Source organism: Dromaius novaehollandiae, chromosome 7 (assembly GCF_036370855.1).
Source record: "Dromaius novaehollandiae isolate bDroNov1 chromosome 7, bDroNov1.hap1, whole genome shotgun sequence".
NCBI classification, from domain to species: domain Eukaryota; kingdom Metazoa; phylum Chordata; class Aves; order Casuariiformes; family Dromaiidae; genus Dromaius; species Dromaius novaehollandiae.
The window spans coordinates 34,425,974-34,438,590 of NC_088104.1; the positions used below are offsets into that span (position 1 = coordinate 34,425,974).

At 41.4% G+C, this 12,617-nt stretch overlaps 1 long non-coding RNA gene across 1 annotated transcript in view; it reads left to right on the top strand.

The window, feature by feature from the left end:
- Positions 1 to 12,617, top strand: part of LOC112979373 (uncharacterized) — a 179,748-nt gene that overhangs the window by 164,085 nt on the left and 3,046 nt on the right. The window contains exon 3 of the long non-coding RNA XR_003258216.2: positions 11,195 to 11,262. This is a non-coding gene — a long non-coding RNA (uncharacterized LOC112979373). The remainder of the gene's footprint in view (positions 1 to 11,194; positions 11,263 to 12,617) is intronic.

A 12,617-nucleotide genomic window follows, 5' to 3' on the forward strand; every position in this document is an offset into this window, starting at 1 on the left:
TATAGAATAATGACTAGCTTCAATCCACACACATATGGGTAAATCCAAAGACCTAGCTCTCCAAGATCACCTTAATTTTTAATTCAGTTTAGGTTAGACAACTAGTCACTGAGTATTCATTTATATTTAGAAAGTGAAATATACATGGTAAAGAAAGTTTTCAGTTAGAGACCATTATAGTTCCATATCTTTGTTACATGATATAATCTTCTGGGGGGGGAGGGGGGAGACTTTTCTTTCAAACCTGCTTTGCCCCCAGGAATATGCCCCCAAGAATATGAAGGATTATTTTAAAAAACCCCTCAAACTAATTGATAGAAAATGATGTGAAGCTTTGAATGTCACCTTTCCCAATGAAGTTAGCAGTAGAAAGTCACAGGAAAAAAATATGTTTTAAAGTCTTTTGTGTGATAAAGACACAGCAATCTCCCAGCAGCTCGCTGCCTAGCTGATAAAAGGAAAGGTCCACTGGCTACTCGTGCCTCACAGATTACTGGCCTCTCATCTGAAATGCTTTCCTCGGTGACCTTTCACTGAAGTCTCCTATTGATAGCACTGTAGACTGAGGAAGCTGTGTTTCAATATACAGAATAAGAAAAGATGATAATTCGTTACCATATAATGACCTTCCAGAGTGGGAGCTCATCTCAATAGTATATTAAAGCAATCCATTCAGGTATAACACAAGAAATAGGCCCAACTATATCAAAAACCCCTGAGCCATACAGTATTTATTGGCAATTGAAAGATAAGCTTCACAGAAGAAGCTACTATATATTTGCCTTCTAGTATAAAACTGTTTTTAAATCCACAAAGATACATTTAATAATTCCTGCAAAGCCGCCAGACAGACTAAGGTCCAGGGGAAGGATGGGCTTCCAGCTCAGAGCTCTGAACACCGCGACTTGCTTTAGCGTTCTGCTTCGCATTGCGTTTCAGTATTTCTCATACCAAATTTTTTTCTTGGCTTTCTTGATGAGGAAGACAGCAATAAATCATGGGCCTGGGAACTGGACTTGATCAAATTCTCCTGAGTCAGCCAGAATTTTTTTTTAAGGATTTTGGATAAAATTACTTCCTTGCCTTGCTAGCAACACCATGAGGACAGAGAAGGCAGCACATCCCACATCCACCTCAGTGCTCTCTTACACCTCCAAGAGTAGTTGCTCCTACTGACTCAGAAACAGCACCCTCCACACAAGTGTTCAGTTTAAAAACTCAGTTTATCTTATGCTGAATGAAACTAATGTAAAGCATAACAAAGTCAACTCCTTTGGAAAGTGCCTCAACAACACATTTTGATATAGTCCTTGATGGTGTTTGGAGATCTTCAGCAAAGTAAGCATTGCTGGACAAAATAACCCCTCTGCTTCTCCTGTCACTTTTATTCCTTTGCTCACTGACTAATCAGTTCCCACAACCTTTCAAAATTTTATATCAGAAAATTTTAGAAAATATAAGCAGTGTTAATTTCAGAGGATCCTAAAGCTTTTAAAGATTCAATTAGCTGTTCGTAGTCATAAAATACAGTCTACAAGTTTCAGCTATAGATATACATTGCTGACAAGCAGTTTGTATATTCACCTTTTTAGGATGATCACAAAACTTTTGAGTGGAACAGTGGAGGAAAAAGGTCAGTAATCAATGAGTCACTATGTGAGGTCACCCCCTGCAACATACTGTCATGGTGAGAGGGCTTGGTGAAATCAGACTTAAGAAAATTGAGCAATATTTATCCAAGCAGTAACTCAACAATCACCTGCCTTATTTACAAACAAGGTTCAGAAAACATTTTTGACCAAACATTCCCCTATGTTGTTACCCATCTTGAGAAAACAGTAGCTGAATTCAAGACCTGAAGCCATACTTACAATTTTTATAGTATTTGAGATTATGTTAATACTTGACTTTGTCACTGATTCATTGCTAAACTGTATTTGTGATGTCTCCTGGAACAACAGTAAGAATAAATTGTATACCAGCACTAGAGGTCGTGTTTGCTGCCTTGCACTCAGCACCATGCCAGCCAGCCTTCTGCTTCATTTAGAAAAGTGCTCCCCAGTGTATCTACAAAATAGCGTGTACAACTGCCCTGTGTTGCTCCGCAGAACTGCTTCAGCTGAGCCTGCTCCTGCCGGGCTGGGGGGAGAGAGAAGCTTTTGCGGATCAAGTCATTCTAAAGAATGACCCTGTTTGGAATCCAAGACCTCCAATGATAGGCTGCTTTTTTTATGAAACAAAATAGTTTCCCCTCTATCTCTAGTTAATTATTTTTTAAAAAAATAATTCCCCAGGTCTTTCTAAAATGTCTTTGCACTCTAAGGGCTAATTGACTTGGCGATACAGACAAGAACAGGTTGATAAAACGCAGGAAAGTGCAGAAATGAATTTTGAAACCTGTACTTGTTACGGATTATTTTTTGGGAGACATCCTGCAATTTGCTCACATTGTGTTTGAATGAATAGTCTTAAGATACAATGTGAATCTTAGAAAAGTATACTAGAAAGCTTTTTTTGTAAAAATTCCCAATGCTTTTAGGCAACACTGCTATCTACTGGGACACTTGTTCAAACCTTGTTGAAGCCTATAGAAATGACAGAGAATAATACTTCCACGACAGCACACATGCCAAGGAATCAAAGACAATGTCCAGATGAAAAGTAACTCAGCACCACGAAGGTACACCATTAGTTGTGCTGAAAAATAAAAGCTCAATGACCTGGCACTTACAGCTAACCAAGAGTTAAAAACGCTGCTTGAAGATGATGTGAACAAAGATTTCAAAGGAAGTAATTTTCTCCATGTTCTCCCAATACTGATAGCACCCTGGGCCAAAACCAGAGCATAATGAGTGACAAAAGTTGCAAAGCTGCATGAATTTGGACACCGATATGTTAAGGGTATTTCAAGTGAAATGAAACCATTTTAAGAGCAGAGACAAATAATATACTGTTCTGTCTAGGAGGTAATTTGTTCTGCAAGTCAAAACTTGCTGAAGATACCTATGGTGTGACTGTTATTTAAAAATGATGGTTACCGGTGGAAGCAAATCAATTCTTATGAAAAGCTGAACATCTTTTCAACCTACCACCTAAAAAGCTCTTTGATAAGTGCTTTCACAGTAATTGCATTCAGATCTTGATCACTTTATAGGCAGAGCCATAAAAGCTAGAACTGCTGAAAGTAGGACCCTTTAAACACAAGGGCATTGATTAAAAAGAAAGCTAGAAATGTTGGTCAGTAAATACAGTGGACATGTTTAAAAATGTGCTTCTCTAAGGAAGACAGTAGACATGACTACCAATAAAAAACAGTATTCTTTTGGTATTGTCTGAAGATTTGCTTTGGACCTGCCAGCTTATGATATGAACAGGCTGGTGGTGACCACCACACCTAAGTTTTGTAATGGCTAGCTATTAAGAATTCCAGTTCCTAGCTGTTCTTCCAGTCAGTGCTGCTCTCTGCACGGAACTGATAGCAAGGGCCAAATAAGAAACCGCTGTTTTTTAATACCAATCGAATAGCCAAATAACGTATAAGAATAACTGCTGTATTACTGAGTGTTCAAATACAAGACGTTTGACAGTCAAATTGCCCTGTGTCCACATGTTGACGTGCAGGACACATCCCATTTCATGCCTTATCAATAAATCATACTTAACTCTAATCCGGGCGGTCACAGGGAATGGGAGAGCTCAGGGGGCAGGACACAGTAGACTACAGAAGTTCAGTCCATGCTGCTCTATCCAAGTGGCAAGGACCAGCCTCTGTCCTTTACATGTTTCAGCCTCGGAGGCTGCCGAACTGCTAACACTTGCAGAGTAGTAAGTGGCTAAGCATGACTCTAACACTGCTTTTCTTAGTTACAACACACTGCTCCACCACCTACCCTTCACCGGTACCAGAGATAACTAGGCATTTACATTTTAAATTGGAAACTTAATCTAATTTCCATAAAGAGAGATCTTGTTCCCTTCGATTTGGATTTGGGAAACAGAATGGAGAGAAGATGCAGAACTTTCATCTAAATTCTCATTTTACTCTGGTGGGTAAACATTAGTAATAGGCAAGGGTCACATTACATCTGTCTATATCGAAGCAGTTGTAATCAGTCGATGTGAAAAGCAGGCATTCTTTTGCCTGGATGATTATACCTATTAACACAAAAATCATTTGAAGTGTATGTTAAAAATTCCAGCAGTTGTCTTTTTGATGTCAAATATGAAAAGCATACACTTCATTAAATGGCACATCAAAAGGATGAAAATGCAACCATTAATCTATATTTTATCACATCCTCCTAACAATGCATTGTAGAAATCCACATTGCACCAAATAGCAAAAAAGTCCTGAAAAATTCCTTGAGTGGTTAGGAGCACTCTTCATATATATTTCATTTTTTCTGCCTTTTAAATTTCCTAAGGCCTCCATTCTATAACTTGAAATAGCCATACTTATCCTCTTTTCACTGATGTCATTTCAAAACTTACACAACAGAGGCAAGACTGGGATGTAAAATGTAAAAACGTTTCCACCCACTGTGTTCAAATCCTTTGTCTTGGCAACAATTAGCACATTTGATCTATTTGACTCTTTCAGCATACTAAACTCCTGGTGTGCAACCAAAAGTTAATGACATTTCTCGACCTAAATTAAAGTAGGCTAATTTCATCTCTGACTCACCCACCTCCTCCGTCAAATGTACAGAGGAATGCCTATACGTCTAGTGACACCACCCTTAATGTCAGATTTCAATCACAGTATTTACTGTTTCTAATCAGCAAGGAAATCCATAGCTGGCAAGATGGGCAGTTCTCCATCCTCAGTAGCATGACAGAAAAGGGATGAAGTTTTGGGTCAAGATGTCCCTTGTTGATTTTAACAAGACTTACTGTAGTTGTAAGCACTTTGCTTGGCAGCAAGTTCTTGCAGGATTAAGCCTTTAGGACTTAGCTGATGATCTCTGCTTCTCAGAGGAAGGGAAAAAAGAGTTATCTGAAGCTTTAACCTATCTGGAAAGAATGCCTAAATAGACACAAATTCTTCACTCAGGAATACTGAGGAAGGCAGAAAAACTGAAGGTATACGATGGTGTTGGTACATCGGTATCGTTTAGATTACCTAACTCCCTATGGCCCCAAGGAGCCACTATGGAAACAACAATTGCTCGGTTAATATAGTGCTGGATCATTCATGTGCTTTGCTAGCCACATTAAGAGCTTGATGAATTCCTTGCACTATCTTCTCCTGATAGACACTCAAGTGAAGAAATGCAACTCAACTTCCTGTGGTATTTGCATTCCCTGAAAATGCTGTTGAATAAGTTTTCTGGCAAGAATGTTCAGTTAAACAGGAGCTTAAAGTAAATACTGGAGAAGATTCACAGATGATTCCTTTTTTCCAACTTGTAAATGAGAATATTAACACTGGAAATATGCTTCTGCAGTGCAATATTTATCCAAAAACAAGAACGTGACCTATTTATACCATTAAAGCCAATCAATACAGTTGGAAATAAACATGTAGATGTTCACTCTATCAAGCTACTCTACTGAAAATATTTTCTTTCTACTTACTAATAAATGTAAAACTAGAAGAAGGAAAAAACAGTTTCAGATATGCACTATTGCAGGGGAAGAAGGAGAATTTAAGTTTTCAGACTGAAGTATTTGTCAAAGCAAATTTTGTCACTTAAAAATACTCCTGTATTACCTCCTTATAGGGACATACATCATTCAGTCATGGAACAGATGAGATATCTTATGACTTAACATGATGATTTGCTTTTTCATAGTTTCATTATCAAATAATCATGCCAATATTACTAAGCTGCCTGTCAGAGGGAAAAAATATACTGTCTTCCTCGTGTTTCCCTCATCCCTACAAGATTTTACTACACAGGAGATAACAGTATGGTCTTGTTTCCCTCACTGAATTTAACTCAAATGAGGGTACAGTACCGTGTTCAGCTGTGAAACTGGCTGCGTGCACCCACAGAGCAGGTGGGATGACAGGAGGGATATCTGGAGATGAGATAAAATGAGAGGAAAGTCTTGCAGCATCAAGGAACCTAAGTGCCTTTATAATCAGGGAAGGTAGAATAAAGATAAGGGCAATCCTCATGATGATGAATTGTTTTGTGAGAAATGAAAATCCTTGGCACCATGAGATCTATAGAGGGTTGATCTTCTGGCCAAATGTTCAATTATTTTTGGCACCTAAGAGGTATTAATTGATTAAGTTAAGAAAGAAAAAGTAATATGAATGTGTTTTGTTTCCTTGCCAAGCTGGCGGTGAGGGGAGAGAAGCTCCCTTACCTTTAAATCTGCCAGAGCATACGCAGAGGTGTCTATCCTATGTGCTGCCTTCAAGTATACACCTCGCAGAATAGCTGAATCGAGAATATGACTGAAATACTAACCTGCATCTATCAGAGAAGCGTTTCAGCCGCCTGCTCTGTTTGACCTGCTCCCTGCGTGCGAGGCGGCGACATCCCTTCACCTTGCCCCAGCGGCAGCAGTGGCCGAGGGGCTGGGAGCCCACGTGAGCCCTGCAGGACGCAGGGAGCCGGCATGCCGCCCTGCACAGGGCCAGCCGGCCAGGGAAACACCTTTCTCTAGCAGCCAGGGAGTTAGAAAAGCATCAGTACGTTAGTTTTTTGTAAGGACAACTGCTCTTAAAACTCATTTTTGGAGGTTTACTCTTGTGGTGAATTTGAGGCCCAGATTCATGTCTTTACTTGTCTCCCCATGAGCTGCAGTGCCCCAGGAAAGAGACCCTTACCATTCAGGGAGTGAAATTAACTCCTGACATACAGCCCTTTAATCACAATTTTGCCCTATTGAACTCAGGCTGAATTCAACTCATGTTGTTTAAGTACAGTAGAGTAAAAGTGATATGAAATCACATACATGCAGGGGTGCAATAGGTCAAGTATAAACACATTTCCACATATCTGAAGCATCACTCACTTAAGTATTGAACAAAGATGTAAACCAGAGATTCCCAGGTGACTTGAACTGTATCTGAACCTTACAGCTTGCTCAACTATTCTCCTACTACAACCCTTCCCACTACAGTTTATTTGCATTCAAAAACCATGAGCATCAGATTGTGCAGTAAAGCACACTTTGCATCGGCTAAGGCCTATTTTGGAAGCCCAGGAAGGGAGAGAAGGACGGTCTTTTCACTGGCGTTTCACAGGCAGGGAAAGATAAGTCTTAATATCCTCTGCCCAGGTTTCACAGAGGTAAGATTTTGTTTTACATTACCATAAAATGTTTGCAATCTTTATATGTCTCTCATGCAGTAAATAGCACACATAGTAATATTGCCATCAATAAACTAGCTGAATCAAATCTTTTTCTGAGCCAATCCTTATATAGTGGTCATTAAAGAGAAAACAGCACTTCAGAGTTTCTGCACAGACTTTTCAGCATTCAGCAAGGAAAATATCTCTGAACATCCCCCTTTCTCTCAGGTTTTTCTTCCTTCACTCTGAAGGTCAAAGGTTTAATTTGTATGCTCATCTCTCTCTTTCACTTTCCAACATATCCCTAATTGAAATTTGACACATATACCCATTAGCTGAATTTATTCTTTTTCCACGCTTCATTAACAATGCTCTTTGCTATATTACGGTGATAATGCTCATCATAAAACGCTCTCCTATGCAATGTGGCTTGCAATGGATGGTGATTGATGGTATCAAAAGTAACCTGGAATCTGGAAGGTATAACTTTACATGCTGAAATTGCAAGCTGCGTTAGGAATCTCAACAGTTAGGGTCAGATGCAGATTTCTTAGAGTCTATTACAGCATGTAAAATGCCAGCCAACTTCTCCGATGCTGTAGAGTTAACCCATTTTTACAGCACTGTGGCTAAAGCAGGATCTATCCACGACAGCATTCTCTGAACCTGAATCTGTCACAATGAACTTCTGGCTGAACTTGATCTTAATCTACATTATTCACCTGAAATGTTGAATATAATTTTCTCCACTAAATTGTGCACAATTGGGTCTTGTAGCTAGAAAATGAAACTCAAAACCATAAATGCAAATAAGCTTTTCATTTTAAAATTGCAATTTCCTTTTCTGCTGTACTATACCACTTGTCCATGAAGTTTTGTCTTTTTGGAAAATGACATTTTCCTATGGTGTATAAGTTTCATAGGGTTGCCATGGAAACTGGTCCTCTTTCTCTCTCTCCCTTCACCTTGAGAGGAAAATGCTTGTCATTTACAGTGCATAATTTTGCAGGTTAAACTTTCTATGATCACTCAGGTAGCGATGAAACACAATTGCAGAGTTCAGGGACAGGGGAAGAGGAGAGCGCGCTCATGTATTTTTAAAGGTGATAGTCAAATCCTTCACTGTCTTTTAGACTCGCTTTAGATGAAGGGGCAAAGGGTGCAAGTCTGACATGCTGAGTAAATGGCCTGGGCTCTCTGCCTTATGGCATGTTTACGTGGCAGTGCAAACAGCCAGGCTCAGGCTTACCCTGCCTTGCTCTAAGGAGGGAAGCTGTGAGCTCCATCTGGCTCAAAGCTCTGGGAGCCACGAGCGTGGGCAGGGCGCAGCGCCCGGCTCGGCACACACCCCTCGGCATTTGCCGGCCCAGAGCCCTACTGAGGCCGAGGCCGCACTGCTGCCAGGCTTTGCCGGAGGGGAAGAGGAGGCTGCTCTGCCGCAAAGGTCCCAGATGGCCAAAGGGCAACAAAGGCACTTAAAAACAGCACTCGTGGGAAGTCGGGGGAAAGCTGCCTCTTTGCTGCCCTCTGGGTAGGTGAGCCCTTTGGAGGAAGAGGAGCTTTTAGCTTTCTTGGGAGCAATGGAGCAAGCTCCGGCAAGAGAAGGTGCCCCTGCAGGAGGGACAGCGGTGCCGGTGGCTCTGCAGCCCTTCAGAGCTGGCGGGAGAGCTCCGGACACCCAGCAACACAGCCAGACCTAGGTGAGGGCACATGGAGAAGGGACTCGTAGGGATCACATGAAAAGCCTCAGACAGGAGAGGGAGATGTCTTTGTAGCTAGGAAACGGGGCTTGGCTTTAGCGTGGTACTGACCAGGGGTAATGCAAGCTCTCATGAGGCAGGAAGAGAGGATCGCTTCAAAAGACAAGCAATTATTTTAAACAACTTATCGAGTATTCAGCCAAGCCAAAAGAATATCCCAGAGGAAACGGAGGCAGGAGGCGGTAGGGTTTGCTCTTTTGTCCCAACACACAGACCTTTCACCTTGCCCAAGACCGGTTTGTTTAATCTCCATGCAGGGGACATACATGTCACAAGCTATATCCATCATGCAGCCCACAAGAAATAAACTGTAAGCCATGCACAAAGCTGAAATTCTTGGAGGGGCTGCACCTGAGGTGCACCAGTTAGTGAGCGCGCCCAGATACGGGGAGCATGGCTGTGTAACAGAGCTGTGTGAGCAAGTCCCAAATATGACACCCTGAAGCCCGTGAAAAAAATCAGTTCCAACTCTCCCATCCACTTAGAGAAAATATTTGCCCATAAAATCTGAATTGTATATAAGAATAATTTGTCTATACAGAAAGAGTCTTAAGGAAAACCAAAAGGCAGTAACATGCACATAAGACCTGCTGCTTTTATGGCCAACCTGAAACAAGAAAAAAATGGAAAACTTTATTGTAAGTGCAATCTTTGAGGGTTTAGCCAAAGGAGGCCGAGATGTGTTTGGATAAATTCTGGATAATCATCTGAACCTCTGAATGTTTGTCAGCCTTAGTAGAGGTTTACCAACCACTTGCTTTAAGCCTTGCAAACCAATTAGCTACTGTGTGTAAATGCTTGAGGAATGATTAGTCATGAGGAGTCAGTTCAGCAGCACATACTTAGCAGGGATAGAAATGGATGTTTAAAAGAAGGCTATTTTGCAAATGAGCACCTGAAAGCTAAAAGCAGTAGTACAAAATCCACTAGTGTTTATTGCCCTACCTATTTCACCTGTGAGAAGCTGTGCAACTTTAAATTCTCTGTGTTAGAATATTCAGCTCAACAGAGGATTTATTTTCATCTTTTAATGAAGAACACTGCTGCGTGGTGCACGATGTGAAGATGTCTGAAAAGGCTTTTCAGGAACACTACATTGCACTTAAAGAAACACCTGATATGTTTTCCAAACTGCTTCCTTCAGATGGCTTATGTATGCTTAAAGGTCACTGTTCCTTTCAGAGCATCAATCGCCCCTGTCATTTATATAGCATACAAACAGCTCATTGCAGGATAAAGCGCTTTAAATACAAGACGCAATAGAAACAGAAAAGTCTAAACAGCAGATGAGGCATGGAAAAGAAAATAATTCTGAAGGAAAAGCTGCCTGATATTTTCACTGATGTCACAGTTTGGGAGTGCTGCAACTGCTCCGGCAGTAGAGACCTTGGAGGCGCAACGCCGCGAGGTGGGGGAGCTGCGCTGCTCCCGGTTGGGGCTCCCCAGCATCCCCGCTACCTGCCCACGTCCGCCAGAGCTCGAGGTGCCTCCCTTCGCGCAGCCCAGCTTTGAGAACAACCTGCCTCCTTAAGCTACCATGAAATGGGAAAATAGTCCCACTCTTAGAAGAATAAGGAGACCTTTAGAAGTCAAATTTAAGATGGCTACGATCCCCTAGAAACAAAATCAGACAGGGTCCATCCTGGAATTTTTGACTAAGGAGGCAGAGAGTGTGAAGTTCAGTGCTGAGGGGAGAGGGGAGAGGGGAGAGGGGAGAGGGGAGAGGGGAGAGGGGAGAGGGGAGAGGGGAGAGGGGAGAGGGGAGAGGGGAGAGGGGAGAGGGGAGAGGGGAGAGGGGAGAGGGGAGAGGGGAGAGGGGAGAGGGGAGAGGGGAGAGGGGAGAGACCAAAGAAAACCCTTGATGGATTTTTCTTTTAATTATAAAACTTATCATGTAATTGATGGGAATATCTTTTTAAACATACAGTTTTGTAAAACCAAATGGCAAGACTTTCAAATGCTGGTGCTTGTGTTAGCTGCAGATAGTGTTCAAAACTGGCCTCTAAGTGACCTCCAAGATAACAGACAAGCAAGATTATAGTTTTAGGACTCCCAGATTAACTACTGAAAACTAAAAAGCAACTAACAGATACTTACTTTGGGGTATTTGGTCTTCATACTCTGATATAGCCTATGTGCATTAACATAATGAAAGTAACTGACCTTTTCCTTAAAATGCAGTGTCTACCTCCTATCTACATCTACTCCACCTATAAATCTGTTTGGGAACAGCTTCTACAAAGAGAAAAGTGAGTAAGTTATGGTACTTTCATAATAGCCCCTTATCCACCTGGCAGTTTATAAGAGGTTTCATAAACCTATTTACTTCAGGTATTTATTCAAATACAGTGGTACATTAGCAAGCTGTCGCAGTACTTACAGGTATCTCTCAGCTGCATATAAAGGAAGTGCGCATAATTACCATTTGTTACTTTATGGTGTTTTAGTACAAGAAAGTAGCACAAAATACCCTTACTTTGTTGCAGAATACAAATTCTTCTAAATATATTGATGAGTTGGTTGGAAACCTCTTATAATTCCTCTCTCTCAGTGTGTCTATTAAATACTTTGGGGTATGTTTTTCTTTCCTACTGTAGGCATCTAGTTCTCCTCCTTAACAGATGAAAGCTCATGGTCTTTAGACTAAGTATATTGACTTTTATCCCCCCAGCCTTGTCAACAGATGCACAGACTGGGCTAGCCAGCACGTCTAGACTACACTTAGAGCCCCCGTTTTCCACGGGCCCAGAGTGTGGCTTTGGCCTGTCACTCTGCCGTCCCCTCTCCCACCTGCAGACTCAGGCTGTCAGGGCTTCTTTTCACTCATGTTGCATCAGACTTTGCTATTCCCAGTGTAAGTTGCTTTCTTGAGCGTGTCTGGTAGTTTCATGGTAGTTTTGAGGAAATTAACCCAAGACCAAGGCCCCATTTTGCTGTACAAACAAGTCACTGTGGATTGCTCCCAGGGGAAACTAACCGTCTGTCAGCAGTTTTAACAAGATATAGTTGTATATTAGTGGAGATTTCCACAGTCTCCCTTTTACAACAAGTTGGCGGATGAGAACATAGGGAGCAGTAGGTGCATCCTGTGACCCAGGAGAGACTAGGCTTGTTGATCTGCCGCTCGCACTCCCCCAGCCAGCTGGAGGCACAGGGCTCGCTCTTTTGATACAAGTAGATGGAAAGCTGTTTGCACGCAATTACTTTGCGCTGGAAAAAAAAGTTCTTAAATTGGGAGTGAAGTGATAAAAGGTCTGAACCTTCTGCTAGTCATAAAGAAAAGTAGCTAAAGGCAGCCAGCCAAGAGGAGATAGTAAAAAGGACATTTAATGTCATGCAAGTGTCTGTATTTTTTCCAATATATTTCACATGGAGAAATGATGCTTACAGGTTTAGGACATGATAATTTATGCAAAGCACTGTAAATATTCCCATTAATTTTTCCTTAAAAAATACATATTCAAAAGAACTGGAAAATGTTCACTGTACAGAGGAAAACCTTTTGCTGAAGCAGTATGGATACTCACGAGTTCATGAGTGATCATTTCTCAGTGAAATCCAGTAAAAGAGGAAATGGCTGGCTGAATTTATGGAAGAGTAATGT